The sequence below is a fragment of the Polypterus senegalus genome, chromosome 8 (genome assembly GCF_016835505.1).
Source record: "Polypterus senegalus isolate Bchr_013 chromosome 8, ASM1683550v1, whole genome shotgun sequence".
Classification (NCBI taxonomy): Eukaryota; Metazoa; Chordata; class Cladistia; order Polypteriformes; family Polypteridae; genus Polypterus; species Polypterus senegalus.
In genome coordinates, this window is record NC_053161.1 from 99,599,492 (window position 1) to 99,623,610 (window position 24,119).

The window sequence follows — 24,119 nt, forward strand, 5'->3', positions numbered from 1 at the left end:
GTAGGCATTGTATTCAAGTGTGTTAGTTACTGTTATCTTATGGGTTTGTGCACTGATAGCTTTGATAGCATTGATAGTTCTTTTTTTATTCTGTTAAATGCACTTTGTGATGTGTCTGGGTCATATATGACCAAAATATTTATTTTATTTCAAAAGGGAAACAAATGCCATTGCTAATGCTGTGCATTGTTTTGTTTTTATGCACTTTGAGATGTGCCTAGGTCAGATATGACCAAAATGGGTTTTTTTCCAAAAGCAGAAAAAAATATTGCTACTATCTAAGATTCTGTTCAGTTATAGCCTTTTTATTGTTTTTTATGCACTTTTTGATTTGCCTGTGTCATATGTGACCAAATTTAAAATTGAAACAATGAGTATTTGTTTTTCGATACATTAATTTGTGTGGTTTAAAATTTTTATCACCTGCTGCTTACTCGCCGCTGAAAATGTCCGACCCAGCTAAAGTTCTTGGTTTGAAAACCTGGCCCAACTGAATTTGTAATTGAATAGCCCTGATCTAAACCTTAATGGGATATATTCATGGTGCTGTGTCTCAAGGTCAGAGGCTGTTTACTGTAGAGGTGTCTGCATACTTTAAACCAGATAGACAAAATCCAGTATAAAGTGCCTTTGGATTTTTGGTAATCTTATGGCAGTCAATTCCAAGTATAAGTTCAACACAACTGTATCTCATAAAACAATATTTGCTTATTTAACAGAGAGCATAAGAGTCCAAGGTACTAAACTGTTATAATAAGATTTTCCCCAACATCATGTCCAAAAACACATTCAGGTTTGCATGATTAGCAATTTAAACTGCTTGCATGACAGGCGCTTCACAGCACAACAGCTTCAAACACAGCATAACAGTGGTTGAAAAAAGTAAATCTCAGTTTCTACTGTGAAGAGACTTTGTGCTGCACGGTTGACAGGGCGAGTGGCAGTAAGAAAGCTATTCCTTAAAGGATAAACTAAGAAAATGGGGTTCGCCTGGGCCATGAAAAACTGGCTGTGGACTACAGCAGACTGCAAAAAAGTCTTATGAACCAATGAACCAAAATTTTAAATCTTTAGTTCATCACACAGGGTGTTTGTACACTGTCAAATTGGTGAAAGGATGGTTTCTCAGTATGTGAAATCAACTGGTGACCCTCAGAAACATGTCATCTGATTTGGTTGTGACTTTGGGTCTACCAAATCGGTTCCTATCAGAGTTTCTTCCAGTTTCCAATTGCCTTTGGGCTGTGTAGGACACCATACTCATTAATGCTTTGATTTTTTTGGAATTTCTTTAAATGAAAGGCCTACACTTCTAAGGGTAATGATGCTCTGTCTCATTTAACTTGTTAATTGCCATTTAATTGCCTCAACTGGGCACACGTTTAACTGGGACATGGTACAAGTAAAATTTAGAGAAAATACTTAACAGTGCCAGAGAGCTGACTGAATCATGGCTGTCAAATTAAAACTCCATTAACAGACATTTGGACATAAACCCAGCATGTCTTCTTCTTCTTTCAGCTGCTCCTGTTAGGGGCTGCCACAGCAGATCATCTTTTTCAAAATCATCCTATCCTTTGCATCTTGCTCCGTTACACCCACCACCTTCATGTCCTCTCTCACATCCATAAACCTCCTCTTAGGCCTTCACCTGGAAGCTCCATCCTTAACATCCTTCTCTCAATATACCCAGCATATCTCTATGCATGTCCAAACCAACTCAATTTCGCCTCTCTGACTTTGTCTCCCAAACATCCAACCTGAGCTGAGCCTCTAATGTACTAATTAATTTCTAATCCTGTCCATCCTTGTCACACCCAGTGCAAAAATTAACATCTTTAACTGTGCTCCCTCCACCTCTGTTTCTGTTTTTTGGTCAGTGCCACTGTCTCCAACCCATATTACATAATTGGTCTCACTACTGTATTCTAGACCTTCCCTTTCACTCTTGCTGGTACCCATCTGTCACAGGTCACTCCTGACACTCTTCCCCACCCACTCTACCCTTCCGGCAGTCACTTCTTCACCTCTCTGCCACACTCCCCGTTACTCTGTACTGTTGATCCCAGGTATTTAAACTCACCCACCTTCACCAACTCTACTCCCTGCATCCTCACCATTCATCTGACCTGCCTGTCGTTCACACACATGTATTCTATCTTGTTCCTACTGACCTTCATTCCTCTCCTCTCTAGTGCACATTTTCTAGGTCTCCTCAACCTGCTTCCTACTCTCACTGCAGATCACAATGTCATCCACAAACATCATAGTCCACAGGGACTCCTGTCCAATCTCGTTTGTCAACCTGTCTATCACCATTGCAAATAAGAAAGGGCTCAGAGCTGATCCCTGATGTAATCAAACCTCTTCCTTGAATGCATCTGTCACTCCTACCGCAGACCTCACCAATGTCACACTTCCCTCGCACATATCCTGTTCCCCTCTTATATACTTCTCTGCCACTCCTGACGTCCTCATACAATACCACAACTCCTCTCTAGGCACTTTTTCATATACAGCTCCTTCTGTCCTTTGTTATACTTCTGCATCAGCACCCTCAGAGCAAACATTTATCTGTAGTTCTCTTTCCCAGCATGAAACAATACTGCTGCTTAATAATCATCACCTTCCTTCTTAACCTAATTTGCAATACTCTTTCCTATAACTTCATGCTATGGCTCATCAATCTTATCCTTCTGTAGTTATTACAGCTCTGCACAGCCCCCTTATTCTTAAAAATCAGCACCAGTACAGTTCGCCACTCCTTAGGCATCCTCTCACTTTCCAAGATTCCATTAATCAATATGGTTAAAAACTCCACTGCCAACTCTCCTAAACACCTCCATGGTTCCTCAGGTATGTCATCTCGACCAACAGCCTTCCCATTTTTCATTCTCTTCATAGCTGTCCATACTTCCTCCTTGCTAATCCGTTGCACTTCCTGATTCACTATCACCTAATTATATTATAAAAGAATTATTATAAACTATTATAAAAGAAAATCTTGAGACAAGACTATTGCCAAGAGATTTTTTCAAGTCCCGCTCTCCTCTCAACAACCCCCACGGTCCTCTCACCTCTCATGTATGTGAATGCTTTTGTCAGACACAGTTCCTGCGCACTCAGCTCTTATCAATTTTTACGTTTTCCTCACTTTAAGTTTTCAATAAAAGAAGACTTATTATGTCCAAATCTTATTGAAGGATTTCATCCCGAAGCGTTATCAACAGAAGAAATGAGTACATGGGCAATCCTAGCACCAAGAAATGATGATGATAAACGAATTAACACGACAATTGTCAATCGGTTACACGGCATATTGGTTAAATGCGTCTCAATAGACTATGCTGACAAACAATTCTGACATGTAAAATTTTAACAGGAGACAAGAAAGGTAATGTAGTACATTTTCCGTGGATAACATTAGACACCAAAGGAGATCTTGATATGCCATTCATATTAAAATGTTTACAGTTTCCTGTTAGAATAGCTTTTGCTATGACAATTAACAAATCACAGGGGCAAACATTCGAATATTATTATTTTATTTATTAGAGAGAAAGAAACGATATTCACTCATGGGGAGTTATATGTAGCGTTGTCACTATGTAATCCAAATACAGAATCAAAATTCAATGTAATACTGATGAAAAGTTAATTAAAAAAATTGTTTTTAATGAGGTTTTACAGTAAAAGTGTAAGTTTAAAAAGTATTTGCGTGTTAATTTCAAAGCCAAACAGAACGAAATGTATAATGCAGCGAATACCTGTAACTCAACATGAAACATCATTTTCTTTCAATTTATTACATTTTACTATTTTTACTATGGTTAATTACTCACTGTATAGTTCTATTGTGGATATGTAACAATTCCCATGAAAATAATAATCTGTTTAAATTGTACATCCGCTTCCCAACATGCATTTCGCAGATCCACAGGAGTTGGCGAGCAAAGCAAGCAGGGGCAGAGCCGCCTAGTATGTGTGTGTATATATATATATATATATATATGTATATATATATATTGTCATAGGGGCAACCGCCTTGGTTTTGTTGGTGGCCTTAAGTAAGGGGCTTGGAAGCCCAACCCTGTAGGGGCCCGTGGCCACCACCAGGCGGCACCCCGGTGCCTGAAGAAACCTGGAGCCCAACACTTCCGCCACACCAGGAAGTGCTGGGGGGAAGAGGAGCAGGAACACCCGGAGGACTTCTGGCTACACAGTTGGTGCTTCCACCACACGGGGGTGTGTCGGCGGAAGCTCCTCAGGAAGCACCTGGAGCCCATCCGGGCGTACTTAAAAGGGGCCGCCTCCCTCCAGTTGACAGCAAGAGTCGGGTGGAAGTGGACGGAGTTCGGAGGAGAGGAGTGGAGGCGGTCTAAGGACTGAGCAAGGCATTGTTGTGCGGCCTGGACTTTAACGGGTGATTGGTGCTGCGCCACTCGGTTTGTGCACTTTACCACTTGTAAATAGTATTGCCAATAAACGTATGCGGTGAACCAACATGTCTACCTGTCTGTGTCCGGGCTGTACCCCACAATATATATATATATATATATATATATATATATATATATATATATATATATATATATATATATATTGTGGCACCAACAGGAGGTGTGACAGGCACCCTATCTGACACAGTCAGATGAAGGAGGCCTAAGTTCAAAACACACTTTCCTTGCGGGAAAAACCTTCCGTCTCCACAAGTCAAACACAGTCCAGCAGAATCACAACAAAATACTCTCTTTTCCTTCTTCTTCTTCTCCTTTTTCCTCCTCCACTCCTCCAGGCAAGCTCCATCCTTGACCTCCTGACTCTGGCTCCATGAATGGTGTGAGGCGGCCCCTTTTATATTGCACCCAGAAGTGCTCCAGGTGCACTTCCATTAGTTTCCGGCAGCACTCTGGGTGTGGTGGAAATACTGCTGTTGAGGGCTCCACAATTCTCCAAACACCCCCTCCCGGTGGCCACTGGCCCCAACAGGTTTGAGCTTCCAAGCTCCAATCCTGAGGCCCCGATGCAAACCAGGGGGGCTGCCCTCTTGTGTTCCAGGGGAAGTATTGTCTCTCTCCCGGTCCTTCCATCTTCAACACACACACACACACACACACACACATATCTGTATATATATATTATAACAGCCTAGCCACAGACAGACACGACACTGGAATGTCCAAACACACACAAGTTTATTACACTATTTACAATAACTATTTACAGTTTGCTTTCAGTCCTTGGTTCTTCGGGCTGCCTCCACTCCTGTCTCACAAGCTCCGTCCTCTTCCACCCAACTCCGGCTCCTCGAATGGAGTGAGGCAGCCCCTTTTATAATGCCCAGGATGTGCTCCTGGTGTCTGATGACGAACTTCCAGCAGCACTCCCTAGTGTGGCGTAATTGCTTCCCTTGCACCCAGAAGCACTCCGGGCGTACACCATCCCTGGTCCATCAGCACTTCCTGGTGTACTAGAAGCGCTGTCCTCCAGGGATCAAGGACCATCCAGGTGCCCAGGGAAGAGAAGTGCCGGTCCCTTCTTCCTCCAGGTGTCCCAGCGGGGCAGGGTTCCTCACCGTCTATCACTATATATATATATCTATACTAATAAAAGGCAAAGCCCTCACTCACTCATTCACTCACTCACTCACTCACTCACTCACTCACTCACTCACTCACTCACTCACTGACTCATCACTAATTCTTCAAATTCCCGTGTGGGTGGAAGGCTGAAATTTGGCAGGTTCATTCCTTACAGCTTCCTTACAAAAGTTGGGCAGGTTTTATATCGAAATTCTACGCGTAATGGTCATAACTGGAAGCAGTTTTCTCCATTTACTGTAATGGAGATGAGCTTCAACGCCGTGGGGGCGGAGTTTCGTGTGACATCATCACGCCTCCCACGTAATCACGCAGTACATAGAAAACCAGGAAGACCTCAAAAAAGCGCTGAAGAAAACATGCATTATATAACTGAGAAGGCAGCGAAACAATAAGAAGCGAGCGAGTGACATATACAACCATATTCATGAGTTCTGCTACTGGAAACAAAGCACGATGTAAACCTACACTTTAAATTAAGTTCATAGACAGGCTGCGCTGGCGTTTGTAATTTAGTGCCTGCCCATATAAGGCCGTCCGTCAGCGGCAATCCAATAGCAAACTCCCACTAAATATTCACGGGTTAAGGACTGTGCTTATGCAGAGGAAGATGAGATGGTCAGGGTGGTGTTTGGTACAAACTCAGCGAAACTGCGAGAGAAAGTTTTAAGTGCCAGGACTAAGGTAACATTAAATACAGCCATGGACATAGCACGAGATGGCACCAGCACAGCTGGGAAACTTCGATGCATGTACACCGAGCGGCTCACGTGAACTGGCGCAGTGCACAGATAAAAGCAACAGTTCCAAAGAGCTGAACAAAACCGAATTACACAATTGAAAAGGCAGCAAAAATATGAAGCGTCTGATACATACAAGCATATTCATAAATCCAAAACAAAGCACACGCTGGAAAAAGTCAATGTCCCGCTAAAGGAAGACAGTGTAAAAAAACCGTGCATGCAGTGTGTCAGGTCTCAGATAAAGAAGAAGACGAGCTGTTTATTGATGCAGTAAGAAACGAATCGATGAATGAAACCTGTCATCTTTACAACGATTGACAAACACGGAATGTAACTTGAACACAACACATCCTACAAATACGAACCTGATTGAAAGAAATAATGATAATCAAATCCTTGATGACAGCAACACTCAGTAACACTCACAAAACAAATACTGTATATTGACAGTCATGTTACGTTATTTTTAAAATGTTCCCTTTTCTTTTCTAGCTTTTTAACACACTACTTCTCGCTGCGATACGCGGTATATATATATAACCCGATCTACATACTCGAATAATGGATACTTTATTCGCCATCAATGATTGTTTTGGTAAAGCCATACTCAGTGTATTCATTAGATGAATGGTAAAAAAGTAAAGAAGGATGACTTATTGAGGCATGCAGGCTGTAGTGCGCGTCAACTCTATCTGAATTGCGCGATCACTTTTGAAAAAATATATCTTTTCAAGTTCTATTTAGTCCATATGTGTCAAACTCAAGGGCGCGGGCCACATCCGCCCGGCGTGTAATTATATCCGCCCGAGATCATTTTATATACTGTATTATTGTTATTAAAGCCGGGTATATGAAGCGCTGGTAACACAATAAACTACAGATCCCATAATGCAGCGCTTCAGCTGCCTTGCCAACACTTACGCGTTAATCAAGTCTACCTTATGATGCTGCAAGTTATTGCGAAGCTAGCTCACACGATGCTGAAGAGAAAAGTTGATTCTGAAAATAGAGCCTTTAAAACCGATGGGAGGCTGAGTATATGTTTACTGAACCCGTGTGTCTCATTTGTGGAGCTAATGTGGCTGTAATTACAGAATTTAATCTAAGACGGCACTATGAGACAAAACATCAGGTTAACCTGAATGCAATGCAGAAGATACAGAAAGCAGCATAATTAAATAAGAATCTGACACTTCAGCGGACGTTTTAACCCGTGCACAATCACAAAGTGATTTCAAGTGAAGCTGCTTTTATGGGAGACACAAATGCACCAGTGCAATTTGCCCCACTTTCCTGTTGCCAAGTAATGTTAAACCAAGTCGTCACTACGGTGTTCCCAAATACGCACTTTGCTGATAAACTGAGCGCACTGAGTTTGCACGGCGCTTTGGTGACTTTGAAGAACAAAAAAGTCCGTCTACATGCGGCTCGAACCTTGTGCATGTTTGGTAGCACATATCTGTGTGAGAAGCTCTTCTCAGTGATAAAGACTAACAAAACAGCACACAGGAGTCGCCTCACTGATGAGCACCTGCAATCCATCCTGAGAATCTCCACAACACAGAACCTCACACCAAACATAAACGAACCTGTGGCCAAAAAAAGATGCCAGGCGTCCAGCTCTAAAATGACATATGAGCAAAGACAACTGAATGATTTGATTTGTTATTGCTGAAAGGAACACATTTTATTTATATTTCTAGGTTTTGTTATGCAGCATGTTCATATTTGAATTTGTATAATTTTGACAGGATATATTTTTATGGAGAGCAAAATCTTTTGGGATATTTAAAATCTAAGTTTATTTTTATATAAAATTACATAAGAGTAAAGAAATTTGAATGTTTGTTCTTTTAACGTTTACTTTATTTCTAACTTGTATAATTTAGACAGGATATATTTTTATGGAGAGCAAAATATTATAAGTTGTTTAAGGTTTGAGTTGATTTATTCAGAATAATATTCCTGTCTGTTTTTACCATTCCTACCAAAGATATTTCTGTCGACTAAATAAAAATTCCTTCTATTTAAAATTTAAATAGAACTTGAACAAATCGATAGTTCATAATATCCACACAGACTTGCACGTAAGAGCGGCAGTTATCCGTTTTAACAAGCAGCGTATAGCACTGATACTGAAATAGCTGTGTGTGTATATATGTAGATATGTATGTATATGTATATATATGTTTATATATATGTGTGTGTGTATGTATGTATATATATATGTATTTGTGTGTGTATGTATGTATGTATGTGTGTATGTATTTATGTGTGTGTGTATATGTATGTGTATATATGTAGATATATATATATATGTATGTATATATATGTATATGTATAGATATGTATATATATATATGTTTATGTGTGTGTGTGTAAATATATATATATATATGACAACAACACTCATCACTCACAACAGTGACAAAACAATTACATTGACAATCATGTTACGTTATTTTCAAAATGTTTCCTTTTCTTTTCATTGCTTCTTTAACACACTACTTCTCGCTGGCTGGTATTTTGCTAGTATATATATATATACATATATATTGTGGCAGTAGGGGGCGCTAGTGCTCCCTTGAACCCTTAGGTACCACGCTAGACACTGGATAAAAGTCACAGACTTTTTATTAATTAATAACACTGTGCACAAAGCACCCTCCACACTACTCATAAATTACACAACAATACTCTCTCCTCCTCACCCAGACACTTCGCCCCTCTACCTCCCAGCTCAGCTCAGTGTCTGGACTGGCCCATAGTCCTTTTATACACCCTGACCCGAGGTGTTCCTGCCCAGTCAGTCCACAATTCCTTATTCCTTCCGGGTCAGGGTAAACAGTCATTTTCTTCAACCCGGGAGCATGTCGTTTCTTCCTGTCACGTGACCGTGACGTACTCCTGGGTTATAGGGCACATATGAGCCCACGAGACCCTCTACAGCGACTCCCAGCGGCCCCCAAGGTATCCAGCAGGGCTGTGTATAAACTCTACAAGGTCCATGATGCCCTGTTGGAACTCGGGGCACGATCCTGCTGTCAGGAGAGCTCCTCCTGTCGGCCTGGGGGTGAGGACCGGAGTAAGAAGCCGGCAGTCCTCCACTATATATATATATATATATATATATATATATATATATATTGTGGAGCCGACCCGGACACTGACAGGCAGACATGTTGTTTATCACCACCACACGTATTTATTTACAATTATTTACACAATAAAGTCACACAGACTCAGTCCATTTAGTGCACAAACCCCAACACACAGTCCTGGCCACACAAATGCCGCTTCTTCGGGCCGCCTCCACCCCTCTCTCATGCCTTGTCCTGCTTCCACCCGACTCCAGCCTTGAATGAAGGGAGATGGCCCCTTTTATATACTCCCGGACGAGCTCCAGGTGGTTCTCAGCATTCCCCTCTTGGCCACGCCCCAGCGTGGTGGAAGTGCCGGCTGTTCTCCCAGCAGCTCTCCGGGTGTCCTCCTAAATCTCCCCCCCCCAGCACTTCCTGGTGTGACAGAAGTGCTGAGGTCACAAGTCCCCAAGGCATCGGGGCGCCTCCTGGCGGTGACCACGGACCCCTACAGGATGGAGCTTCCATGCCCTGAACCCGTGGCCCCCAAAGCAACCAGGAAGGCGGCCCCCACGTGATCCCAGATGGGCACACGCCCACTTCCGGTCCTCCAAGGCGTCCCGGCCAGGTCGTTGCCCCTGGGATATATATATGTATATATATACATAACTGAATTTCCTCTTAGGTATTCATAAATTATATATAACCTAATCTAATATATTGCAGATATACTATATACGTGCAGTTAGTTCTCTTCCCACAATAACCAGAGTAGGGTGCTCTTAATTAAATAAATTACAGAAAAATGTCATGGCTAGCATCATTTTTCACAGGGAACACTGTCCAAACATACCATGAACTTCAGCAAAACAATGACAAAAACTACCAGTTACTGACAATTTAATTCAAGTATAGCTATGACAGACATCAGCATTCCACATTTTATGTACTGTATTGCAACTGGCTGAATGATTCCACAAAGCAGATTGAATTACTTGCATTTGATATTTTGTTTTATGGATATTTTGGTGAATAAACCTGCCTGAGAAGACTGAAAGGACAGGTTGTGCATAGTTTCCTATCCTGTCTCAGCACCTTTGTCCACTATTATGATTTTTGGCTGTTTAAGGCATGATGGAGATCGATTAAAACCTTGAAGATACCGAAGAGTCTACATTAAAATACCTTTACAGAAATAGAAAGTGGCAGAAGATAAACATCTGATTCTGGTGAAGTTGTGTCAATGTAATATTGTACCTAACGATTTCTAATTTGAATCACAATGATTTGAAAACCACCAACCACCACAGAGTAGCTATGAAAATGAAGTTTTTCAAGACAATCCCATCATACTTAATTTTTTATTGCTGTAGGGAACCCCAATCATACTATTTCAAGCTGTTGATGCAGTATTGAGGTAATGGACTGTTCCTGGGAGTGAAGGCAAAAGTATTTTGAACGTTTGGAATATAGCAATAGTCTTCATTCCATTGAAAATGAGGCAAGACTCTGTAAAGGCAATTTTGACGCTAGGAAAAAGTACTTTCATATCCTCATTGTTTGATCATATTGTTTAAATGCATAGAGACATAAGGAGAACACCAAAAGATTTTTTACACTTAGGCAAAAGAAATAATTGTTGTTCCACCCCATCACATTAGTGACTTTGTTTTGCCACGTTTTACAGGTATGTCTTTTACAAAGTACATAACTAGGTCACAACAAATGAATAACCAAATAAATCTTGTATTGCAGAAAATAGCACTATTCTTTTCTATTCTGAAGCCTGTCATCTTGTAAAGGCTGGGATAAAAACAGTAGTTTAACATATTGTGTATGTGTGTCTGCTTTACATGTAGTTATGCAGTATGGTGTCATATTAAGTGACTCTTCTGTTCCTGAGCATAAAACACACCTTAGGGTTAGCTATTAACATTAATAGATACTAATAAAAAGGTTAAACTGTGTGCCAGTGAAGGGTATCTAGTTGTTCCACACCAATATCTACAAAAGTTATAGCAAACACATACTGTATACTCTACATCTAATGGCCGTCATCAGTTCGGCTAGTCTTCCAAATTACAGTATATGATTGTCAGTAAGCACCCAGCAACAGTATTGCTTTCTTGGTTTTATGTATATGTTATAAAACTCTCAGGAATACCTGTTTAAAGTAAACTTTTACTTTAACATGCTATTGATAGGTCAACAGCTATGTTAAAGGTGCTTTCATCAGTGCAGCTGGCACATACAAAGCAGGAACCAAAACTTTTGGAAAAAATTAGTAAAAATAAAACAAAAACCAAGATTGTCACTAAATGCTGTGTGTAGCCTGCTTGCCCATTGTTCCTGGTTTTAGTGGAAATGGAGCTTTACTTATGCTTGACTGGTTCAGTGAATGCATAATATTATTGAATGGTTTATTTGCTATGAATCTTGGGGTGTGGCTAAATGAGACCTTGGTTATTTCAGTTTTTGACTTAATTTATTGACATTTACAATTTTTACAAGTATCCTAGCAAAGCCATCTATTGTTATTTTATAGCCATTGCAATTTTATGAATACTGTATGTTTGCTAGGGCCACAGAATTTTGTTTTTAGTTAAGTGGGCTGTTTCCACTCATGTGATATCAAAGTCATGTTATTTAATATGTCATTATGACCTGTCTGCATAAGATGGATGAACACTGCAGTAAGCATTCTATCAAGAATTTGTATTTTGGGAACCTGTTTTAGTGTTTTCTTTTTCAAAACATTTTTTCAATTGTTGCCATATATACTCTATATTTATATTCTTTTGGTTTTAAACTTTCAGTTCCGCTCGCTCCCCCAACCCTGAGAGGGCACTCCACCCTTTTCCGGCTGAGGACCATGCTCTCAGCTGCGAACCGATTCAGAGAGAGCTGAAGATCACGGCCTGATGAAGCAAACAGGACAACATCATCTGCAAAAAGCAGTGACCTAATCCTGAGTCCACCAAACCGGACCCCTTCAACACCCTGGCTGCGCCTAGAAATTCTGTCCATAAAAGTTATGAACAGAATCGGTGACAAAGGGCAGCCCTGGCGGAGTCCAACTCTCACTGGAAACGGGCTCGACTTACTGCCGGCAATGCGGACCAAGCTCTGACACCGGTTGTACAGAGACTGAACAGCTCTTATCAGGGGGTCCGGTACCCCATACTCCCGGAGCACCCCCACAGGATTCCCCGAGGGACACGGTCGAATGCCTTTTCCAAGTCCACAAAACACATGTAGACCGGTCGGGCAAACTCCCATGCACCCTCCAGGACTCTGCTAAGGGTGAAGAGCTGGTCCACTGTTCCGCGACCAGGACGAAAACCACACTGTTCCTCCTGAATCCGAGGTTCGACTGTCCAACAGACCCTCCTCTCCAGAACCCCGAATAGACTTTTCCAGGGAGGCTGAGGAGTGTGATCCCTCTATAGTTGGAACACACCCTCCGGTCCCCCTTTTTAAAGAAGGGGACCACCACCCCGGTCTGCCAATCCAGAGGCACTGTCCCCGATGTCCATGTGATGTTGCAGAGACGTGTCAACCAAGACAGTCCTACAACATCCAGAGCGCTAAGGAACTCGGGCGATCTCATCCACCCCCGGGGCCCTGCCACCAAGGAGTTTTTTGACCACCTCGGTGACTTCAGTCCCAGATATGGGAGAGCCCACCTCAGAGTCCCCAGGCTCTGCTTCCTCATTGGAAGGCATGTTAGTGGGATTGAGGAGGTCTTCAAAGTACTCCTCCCACCGACCCAAACGCCCCGAAGTCGAGGTCAGCAGCGCACCATCCCCACCATATACGGTGTTGACACTGCACTGCTTCCCCCTCCTGAGACGCCGGATGGTGGACCAGAATCTCCTCAAAGCCGTCCGAAAGTCGTTCTCCATGGCCTCTCCAAACTCCTCCCATGCCTGAGTTTTTGCCTCAGCAACAACCGGCCGCGTTCCGCTTGGCCTGCCGGTACCTATCAGCTGCCTCCAGAGACCCACAGGACAAAAAAGTCCTATAGGACTCCTTCTTCAGCTTGACGGCATCCCTCACCGCCGTGTCCACCAACGGTTCGGGATTGCCGCCACGACAGGCACCACCACCTTGCGGCCACAGCTCTGGTCAGCCGCCTCAACAATAGAGGCACGGAACATGGCCCATTCGGACTCAATGTCCCCCACCTCCCTCGGGATGTGGTTGAAGTTCTGCCGGAGGTGGGAGTTGAAGCTACTTCTGACAGGGGACTCTGCCAGCCGTTCCCAGCAGACCCTCACAACACGTTTGGGCCTACCAGGTCTGACCGGCATCTTCCCCCACCATCGAAGCCAACTCACCACCAGGTGGTGATCAGTTGACAGCTCCGCCCCTCTCTTCACCCGAGTGTCCAAGACATATGGCCGCAAGTCCGACGACATGACCACAAAGTCGATCATCAACCTGAGGCCTAGGGTATCCTGGTGCCAAGTGCACATATGAACACCCTTATGCTTGAACATGGTGTTCGTTATGGACAATCCATGACGAGCACAGAAGTCCAATAATAAAACACCGCTCGGGTTCAGATCGGGGGAGAGATCCTGCCCCAAGTGGAGGAGTTCAAGTATCTTGGGGTCTTGTTCACGAGTGAGGGAAGAATGGAGCGTGAGATCGACAGGCAGATCGGTGCGGCATCTGCAGTGATGCAGGCTCTGCATCGGTCTGTCATGGTGAAAAAGGAGCTGAGCCGTAACGCAAAGCTCTCAATTTACCAGTCGATCTACGCTCCTACCCTCACCTATGGTCATGAGCTATGGGTAGTGACCGAACGAACGAGATCGCGAATACAAGCAGCTGAAATGAGTTTCCTCCGCAGGGTGTCTGGGCTTTCCCTTAAAGATAGGGTGAGAAGCTCAGTCATCCAGGAGGGGCTCAGAGTAGAGCCGTTGCTCCTCCGCATTGAGAGGAGTCAGATGAGGTGGCTCGGGCATCTGATCAGGATGCCTCCTGGACGCCTCCCTGGTGAGGTGTTCCGGCACGTCCAACTGGGAGGAGGCCCCGGGGAAGACCCAGGACACGCTGGAGGGACTATGTCTCCCGGCTGGCCTGGGAACGCCTTGGGATTCTCCCTGAAGAGCTGGAAGAAGTGGCCGGGGAGAGGGAAGTCTGGGCCTCTCTGCTTAAGCTGCTGCCCCCGCGACCCGACCTTGGATAAGCAGAAGAGGATGGATGGATGGACTTTCAGTTCCTATTACATTCTTGGTACAAATGTATACTTAATTCAAATTAAAATAGATTTTTAATGATTTAGTGACATTGACACTTCTTTGCTTTGACATAGTCATCGCCATTTATGTGCTACTGTTGCTGTGATGTGCGCGTTGCTAGGAGTGCTTATCAAAAACTGCACCAGGTGACATCAGTGATGCAGCAGTATGGTGCTGGTTTCACATAGAAGGTTCTGGATGTTTATTGCTTTCTGGGGAAATAAAGGCAGACAAAACGTTGAATGTTTTCTTGGACTAGGGTTTTTTTATGTCATTATAGTTTAGATGTACTGTTTTTTTACCTTCACAAAATTTACCTTAACTGATACTTTTTTCAACGTTACCCCATGTGGTTTTTAGAGATAATTTACAAAAAGTTTAATATCTCTATTCTGCATGTTTTCATGCAGAACAGAGCTAACATACTTTATGCTATATGTAGGCAGGCAGTGACCAATTATGGACAAAAGATAGCAATATCAAAATATCCATGAAAAAATTTCACATTACAAGTGTTGCATAATCCACCTCAACTCATCCAATCGTATACTGAAAACATGCAAAATCCTTGTTGTAGGACAAAGTGGGCATTGCCATTTTGCTTGTAATGGCACACAAGGTCTGTTAAAGCAGCAGATTTAACAGGGATGCACAAATCCAGCTGTACCCCCAAACCCCAACCTGCATTCCTAAATAAATGGCTGAATTGCAGGTCACACCAATATTATTCTGTACTTCATCTGATAATAAAAATTTAAATCAGAGTTAAGCTGACACCTGTACAGAGGCTGCTTCAGACAAAAAGTCATTCATCTTAGGCTTGTGACCACAAATTAAACTTGTGATGGACAAAATAACGCTCCTACGGGAAGACACTGTTTCTGTAACTGAACTTGATCCCATCACCAGAGGTTGCACCATCCTTCAAAACTAGCTAAATTCATCTCTTCTTCCTCTCTTTTGGGGGAGCTAAAGGGTAACAATCTCTTCTCCTTCGGGAGCAAAAAAGAAAACAGGTTACACCATCCTCCAATGTGGGAAGAGTCCTCCACTTGAACCCTAAGCAGCAACAAACAACTACACACAACATCAGACATCATCTTTAAAGACTTGATATCGTAAAAGTGTTTATCTGTGCCAGGATAAATTAGAACTGTAAATAACAACTAAACATGCAACCTCTTCTGTGTAACATCATTGTCTGTCTTGTGTCCTATCTTCTATGTCAATATACAGTGCATCCGGAAAGTATTCACAGCGCATCACTTTTTCCACATTTTCTTGGATTAAATTCATTTTTTTCCTCAGAATTCTACACACAACAGCCCATAATGACAACATGAAAAACGTTTACTTGAGAGTTTTGCAAATTTATTAAAAATAAAAAAATGAGAAAGCACATGTACATAAGTATTCACAGTATTCTCAAAATTGAGCTCAGGTGCATTATGTTTCCCCTGATCATCCTTGAGATGTTTCTGCATCTTAGAGTCCACCTGTGGTAAATTCAGTTGATTGGACATGATATGGAAAGGCACACACTTGTCTATATAAGGTCCAACAGTTGACAGTTCATGTCAGAGCACAAACCAAGCATGAAGTCAAAGGAATTGTCTGTAGACCTCCAAGACAGGATTGTCTCGAGGCACAAATCTGGGGAAGGTTACAGAAAAAATTCTGCTGCTTTGAAGCTCCCAATGAGCACAATGGCCGCCATCATCCATAAGTGGATGAAGTTCGAAACCACCAGGACTCTTCCTAGAGTTGGCCAGCCATTTAAACAGAGCGATCGGGGGAGAAGGGCCTTAGTCAGGGAGGTGACTAAGAACCTGATGGTCACTCTGTCAGAGCTCCAGAGGTCCTGTGGAGAGAGGAGAACATTCCAGAAGGACATCCATCTCTGCAGCAATCCACCAATCAGGCCTGTATGGTAGAGTGGCCAGCTGGAAGCCACTCCTTAGTAAAAGGCACAAGGCAGCCCGCCAGGAGTTTGCCAAAAGGCACCTGAAGGACTCTCAGACCATGAGAAACAAAATTCTCTGGTCTGATGAGACAAAGATTGAACTCTTTGGTGTGAATCCCAGGCGTCACATTTGGAGGAAACCAGGCACCGCTCATCACCAGGCCAATACCATCCCTACAGTGAAGCATGGTGGTGGCAGCATCATGCTGTGGGGATGTTTTTCAGCGGCAGGAACTGGGAGACTAGTCAGGATAAAGGGAAAGGTGACTGCAGCAATGTACAGAGACATCCTGGATGAAAACCTGCTCCAGAGCGCTCTTGACCGCAGACTGGGGCGACGCTTCATCTTTCAGCAGGACAACGACCCTAAGGACAGAGCCAAGATATCAAAGGAGTGGCTTCAGGACAACTCTGTGAATATCCTTGAGTGGCCCAGCCAGAGCCCAGACTTGAATCCGATTGAACATCTCTGGAGATATCTTAAAATGGCTGTGCAGCGACGCTTCTCATCCAATCTGATGGAGCTTGAGAGGTGCTGCAAAGAGGAATGGCTGAAACTGGCCAAGGATAGGTGTGCCAAGCTTGTGGCATCATATTCAAAAAGACTTGAGGCTGTAATTGCTGCCAAAGGTGCATCAACAAAGTATTCAGCAAAGGCTGTGAATACTTATGTACATGTGATTTCTCAGTTTTTTTTATTTTTAATAAATTTGCAAAAACCTCAAGTAAACTTTTTCACGTTGTCATTATAGGGTGTTGTGTGTAGAATTCTGAGGAAAAAAAATGAATTTAATCCATTTTGGAATAAGGCTGTAACATAACAAAATGTGGAAAAAGTGATGCGCTGTGAATACTTTCCGGATGTACTGTATATGCAGTTATTTCTATAATCCTTGTATTTATTAATAAAGTGGATTTTTCCTTTTCTTAAAGCAAGTGTGCTTCAGTTACCTTAATACAAGTCTAATGGCCAGAGACTCCCTTCTACAACGAAAAGTAAGGAAAATAAAATGGGAGCAGGCCCGGCCTTAGGCATAGGCGAAGTAGGCGACCGCCTAGGGCCCCGGATTGATAGCGGCCAGGCCCCCGGCCTCCCCCTCCCCTCACATGTTTAAATCACGTGGGCCAGCGTGGGCGGCTGTCTATAAAAGCGGAGTGGTTTGAGTGAAGATCTCTATGGGTCGAACGTTCACATCAGTGTATCAGCCCTCATCATCATTCATCGAAATGGCTAAATTGTAGCAGCTAACTACTCCGGGCGAAAAAGGGACGCAGGGTGATGACCTAGTGACGTTACAAGAAAACATCTCCTTGGTCTAATTTTCATGCATTTCGCAGAGCTTCCAGGGGGCCCCTGGACCCCCCTTTTGCCTAGGGCACCATAATACCTAAGACCGGGCCTGATGGGAGTCTTATCAAATTATTTAATGAATTACTAGCACTGCCAAAGTCAAAACTGATAATTAATAAATAAAGTTAAAATTATCTTATTTTCATACAATGTATTATTGCTAAAATATTAAGTGAATTCTTCCTTCTTTCTAAATTGAAGACATGACTTTTGGGCAGTGTACCAGGGAAAGAAGCAGGTCTTGAATTCAAAAGTGTGAGCCCATGTGAAAGGGCTTCCGGGTTAAAGGCTACTTTTTTTATTGAAGGAATCAATTTAACAAATATTTTAGCAAAAAATGCCTGCATTTTGCATGTTTAAAGAATACAAATGGATAACCTGAGGTAGATTATGCAACACCAGTAATTTGAGATTTCTTCATGGACCTTTTGAAAGTGTTACCTGTTGTCCAGCGTTGGTCATCGTCCACTTCCATCAAAGTATAAACTTTGTTAGTTCTGTTGTGCATAAAAAAATTTTCTGTCAACAAACCACATGGGGTAACATTTAAGAGTATTATCACTTTTGGCTGGAATATTCCTTTAACCTGCCCTTAGACCTCAACTACTTCCACCTCCTGGTCCTGTGTTTTTTTTCTGGTGTCTGCTCTGCCACACTGTACATATTCAGGATTTTGGATCAATTTGCTTTTTACCGTTTTTCCCTTTCTTCTACCATTATTCAACTCAATATGTCTATGACATGTTTCCTTATTACAATCAAGAAGTGTTAAGTAGTTGTTTACAAAATTAAATGTTTTCTAAAAATGTCCAAATTTGGTCGACAGTACAGAGCAAGCACTCGGGAGTCATCAACTGCTGTATTCTAATCCAAATGAAAAACACTTAATTTGGAGTTCTTCCTACCTATAGGTTTTCTTTTAATTTATATCATGTATAAAAGTTCTGGCTATTCCCTAATAATCTGCAAAGTGCATTTTGTTTAATTTCTTTTTATATACGAAAAAATATATACAGTAATGGTTTTGTTTGACGTGTTATCTTACAACATTTCTCTTAACCTTTCAATGCATCATTTCTAATCGTCTTTTTTCAGCTTAGTTGCATTTATTTAGAAGAGGTCAGTGCGATCACATTTTACCTATTGCAACAATTCACATATATTGTATACCTAAGTAAAACGTACATAAACGCCCAATCAACTTGCCGAAGCTCAATAGCGGACGCACCTTGCTACTCAAACTGCGCTCGCCGAGGGCGGAAGTGGACGAAACTTGATGTTCGTTCACTTCCTGTCAGTGACGGTCGACGACGCTAAGGCGCTGTGTTCCTCCATCCTGGTATTTAGCTTCTCCATCCTGGTCTCTCCGAAGTGCCCGGACCCAAAACAGGAAGTAAGTAGCCAAATCCAGCCTAAATTTCTGCAAGTCCGATGGGGGAACTATGGAGCATGATTTGCATCGTGCAGGAGAAATGGTTTATTGGACTGTATTTTTTAAAATAACCTCCTGCGATGTTAATGCTTGCCACGTAAACAAAGACACTTAAGCGTTGTGCAGCGAACATGGCGTCCGTATAGTTTTATTAGGTTTGTTGTAACAAGTATATATTGCTGATTATGACTGCACTGCTAGCTGAGTTTTTCCAGCATCTCTTGTCAAAGTAATATGTGTACTGTTCTCACAACTTCATTCTTAGTGGTTCCAATAAAAGGTTAATTTTCCCTACTGTTGTTATGCATTGTAAATGATTACTGTGTGAAATTATTTGAGTTGCATAGCTTTTTAAAAAGTATCGCAGGGGGATTTTTGTGCATGGCGTTTAATGTATGAATCGCCTTTATTCGGATAAAAATCTGTTATGATTACTGTCAGTATACGTATTATGTATCCAGTGATCAATAAAGTCACATATTTTGCAGTTAAACAGACTACGTGAGTTTTAAAATATTTTGACGGTAGTCTATCAAACTGCAACCAGGCTTGCATGTGTGAAATGGAAACTTCTTTAAATAATTACTAATATCAACTGGTTATAAGAAAAAAAAGTTAAGAGCTAAACTGAAAATTTCTAATTAAAAAAAAAAAGATCGTTTAGACACGTTTTCCCAAATTTAGTCCTAATCTACCGTTGGGGATTCAGGCTTTTATTCCAACAAGTTTCACAAATCATTGTGTCACTCTTATTTGTCATTAATAAATTTGTTTAGCTAGATTTTTTTATTTTCTCATTTTGCATTCCTAAAAGTGTTGTAGTATGATATTTGCATGTAGAAGAAATTCAGAAATATGTTTTCTTTGTCATAGTTTTAAGCACTTTACTTTCGTTTACCATTATGTTTTAAATCACCTTGTTTCGGCGGCGTTTATTCCCTAAAATATATCCATATACTGACAGATAGTGGTGATCAGTACTGGCATAGGTGCAGATGCCATGGAATATTAAAGCAGAGGTGCTACTTCCATATTACAGTATTTGGTGTGCTAATAGTGAAAAATGCGCTACATAAATGTAAAGATTGTTATTATCATTGATTGGTAAATAGCGTAACTTTGTGGTCCTTAAGTTTAGTCCTGTTGACCACCTTAACGGCAGAGGTTCATCCCGACCTCCACCCACTTTAAAATAATTCCTGCTTTTATTAGGTAAATTTCATCCTTTTTGTGTGTCAGGTCAGAAGTGACAAAATGGGTTTGCGGCATTTTTAGAAGAATGAACAAGCATGTGTGTGTGTGATAATAATTTTTTTTTCTTGCTTTTTAAGATTTTGCTCTTTTTTATGTTCTGGTTATTTAAGTCTTATTAATTATCTCGCAAGTAAATTTTATACGGGTAGCACGGTGGGAAGCGCTGCTGCCTCGCAGTTGGGAGTCCCGGGTTCACTTCCTGGGCCCTCCCTGCGTGGAGTTTGCATGTTCACCCTGTCCAAAGACATGCAGGTTAGGTGTATTGGCGATTCTAAAATTGTCCCTAGTGTGTGTGTGCACCCTGCGGTGGGATGGTACCCTGCCCAGGGTTTGTTTCCTGCCTTGCGCCGTATGTTGGCTGGACTTGGCTCCAGTAGACCCCTGTGACCCTGTAGTTGGATATAGCAGGTTGGATGATGGATGGATGGTAAATTTTATACCGAAATTGTTGCTTCCCTTTAGCATTTAATGCCATTTGTCCCTATGTCTGCACTGCCCCTCAATAATTGTACAGTATGTATCTGGATTCAGTTAAGGTGAATTAAAAAGAATAGTGACAGGATTTAAAGATATGGCAAAAATGCAAATTTCTTAATTTGTTTAAATGTAAGTAACCTAGCATATACAGTATTTCTAAATTCAAGATATGCAAAGAAAAAAAAAACTAATTAAACAATTGGATCATTTAGAAGCAAGACTGAACCATTTATTTGTAATACTGGTTGGAATGAAAACCAGTAGCCACAATGATACCCAAGGACTGGTCTTGGGGACCCCTAGTTTAGAGTTAAATATTTTGGCATCTGTAGCTGAGTATCTAACCATTTCAGTTTCTATGAGAAAACAAACCTGAGCATTTTGGTACAAAAAGTAAAACATTTCTTTCTGTGTTGGGTATAAGAGTTATTCTCATTACATAGAATACCATATGCCCTCTCCATGTTCTTGCTGCTCACTGGAACCTGTTTTCAGATACAGAATTTACTGCGCTTTTCACATCTGTAATGCATTTTAGTACATCTTTGGATTATGGGATGAAATTGGAGTACTGGAAGAAGATTTTCCAAGTGTTATCTGTACTGTTAATATGAGATCAGAGTATCTTTGTTTCATTTTTCTTAGCAATTTTTTTATTTTGAAAATTAAAATTTCAATTTGATGGTTGGAACTCTTATTATTTAGTGACTTTTTAGCACTGTTTTCTTACAGCTACAAGGGCATTCAGATCACTTGTTTGGGACTGACACATTCTTTCTGTATCCAAGGCTTGTTTTCAAGATTCCCTCTATATTATAAAGACACTAGCAGTGTTACCTGGCTACGAGAAATTTTCCGAATCAGTGGGCCTCAGTTATAGTGCCATTGGTTAGTTGGATGTTATCGGAAGTACTATATAGCCAATTAAGTACTTTTCTATATACAATATTTGTACAGTATTTTGTTTTTTTAGGGGCTAATATTGTTAGTTCACTATAGCAACTTACTGCCGAACATGTTTCATACAGTTCTTAGTGGTGTCTGTGTGAAAGAGATTGCAGCAGAACTCAACATTAAAGCAGTATTCAGTTATGTTGCAAAGGTGATTTCAATTTGATTCATTCAAAGTTAAAAAATGTGAAAACTCTCCATTAGCATTATAGCATAAAATCAGTAATCCCTCAGTATACAGTGGATTTAAATAAATGTCTACTGAAAAAAAAATACAAATTACTTAGTTGCTCACTCAAAAGCACCATCCTACACTGTTCTTATTGTGTTCTGAGAAACAGCATCTCCATGAGCTATATAAAAAAATTGTGCTTCATTATGTTCAATTGCAGCTAGGCTGCATCGATTAATCTGCAGTGTTTCTTTCTATTTTTTTATTTCCTTTCTCCTGATCATTGCTTGGTATTATGAACTTAATGACGACATGCAGGTGGACAAAAGTGTTGGCTTTTTCAAAAAAGCAAGGCAATGCACAGTTATTTTTTTTAAGAAAAAAAGTGTAATCAGGTTATGTCTTACTTTCAGATGTGCCATACCCCCAGTCTGCTGATGCAATCAGTGGCACTCTACAGAATTTTTCCCTGTTCCTAAATTTGCTCATTTCATGAAGTAGGAAACACCCGCAACATGCCCCATGCACTCTTCAAATGCAGTCCTTGGGTTCTCGGGGAACTTAAGTAGGTAAAACGGCCCCAAGGCCATAAAGGTAGAGAAACACGGCTCTAAGATAAACACTAAAATTCAAAGAGACAATGAAATTGTTAACCCAAAGAGGTTGTTGGGTGGGGGGGAAAAAATACAGCAGTTGCTACCTTTGGTAACATGGCACTTTAATCAATGCTGTTGTTTAAACTCCATAAGCACTTACAAAATCGCCTGGAGCAGTCTGAATCATCTGATGGGAATTGTAGTCCCTACATCAGCATTTACACAAGGTTGCAAGTAAGAAGGGGAGGGGGTAATATATATTAAATACCTTTCTTAGTAGATCAGCTGTGCGAAATTTAGTACGCTCGCAGTTACATCGTTTGCCAAGCACTTGCTAATCATGTCTTTGAGCTTCACCAAACTTTGCTCGTTTCACTTTGCTTCTGTGGACAGCCTTCATTTGCATAAACTGGCACCCCCCGACTTCTTTCTCCTTATAATCTCTGTCAGCGCAGTGGCAAAATGGGGGATATTATTTCGTTAGACAAGCACTTTTGCTAGAGTACTATTAATAAGAAAAAAAAAAAAAAGTCAAATAATGTCTCTAAATTTCACTCATCTGTCAAACGATATTTGAGATTTTGGGGCATTTAATTTTTCTATTGTGGGTTGGGGTTCTACCCCTAAACCTTAATATGTTAAAATTATCTTTGTTAATGGGTATGTTCTGCCCTAGATGTACTACTCTGCCAAATTTCAGCTTTTTAGCTAAATGTGAAAGTTTTGTTGATGAGGTAGTGAGTGAGTCAATTTTACATATACATGCATGCATACATACAGTCCATGTATATACATATATGTATATTTGTGTGTGTGTGTGTATAAAGTATAATATATATAAATAAATATAGGTTAAGAACAAAATCAGTCTATAATTAACGTATAGTATTTGTGGTCTGTGCCACCATAAAGACTCAAAGAAAAATTAAATTAATCTTAGTTTCCTTTTTTGCATAAAAATTGTACTGATTAGCAAATTAACATAAATGTTACAGTCTGATTTCTTTATACTTTGTATTTATAAGAGAAAACTGAATTCTGAGCCAAAATCTAGGCTCTGGGTCCCTGTGACCCTGAATTAGTTTCAAGTGGGTTTGAAAAATAATACACTTGTTGTGATGGCCATTTATTTAATCAACATTAGAGTTTGAGAATTGTTTTTGCAGTAGATAAAATAAGTGACATGTTTCATATGTAGATGTGTTGGTTTTTTTGCACCAAACAAATTGCTATCTCAGATATCACAGATTC

General features: G+C 41.2%; 1 protein-coding gene across 2 annotated transcripts in view; it reads left to right on the forward strand.

The window, feature by feature from the left end:
• The first annotated feature begins 19,198 nt into the window (after window positions 1–19,198).
• dmtf1 (cyclin D binding myb-like transcription factor 1) overlaps window positions 19,199–24,119 on the forward strand; it is a 57,809-nt gene continuing 52,888 nt past the window's right edge. Inside the window, exon 1 of one of the 2 annotated variants that reach the window (XM_039761478.1) lies at window positions 19,199–19,379. The gene's annotated coding sequence lies outside the window, so the exon portion shown is untranslated. The remainder of the gene's footprint in view (window positions 19,380–24,119) is intronic. The other variant, XM_039761479.1, reaches the window with a different exon arrangement.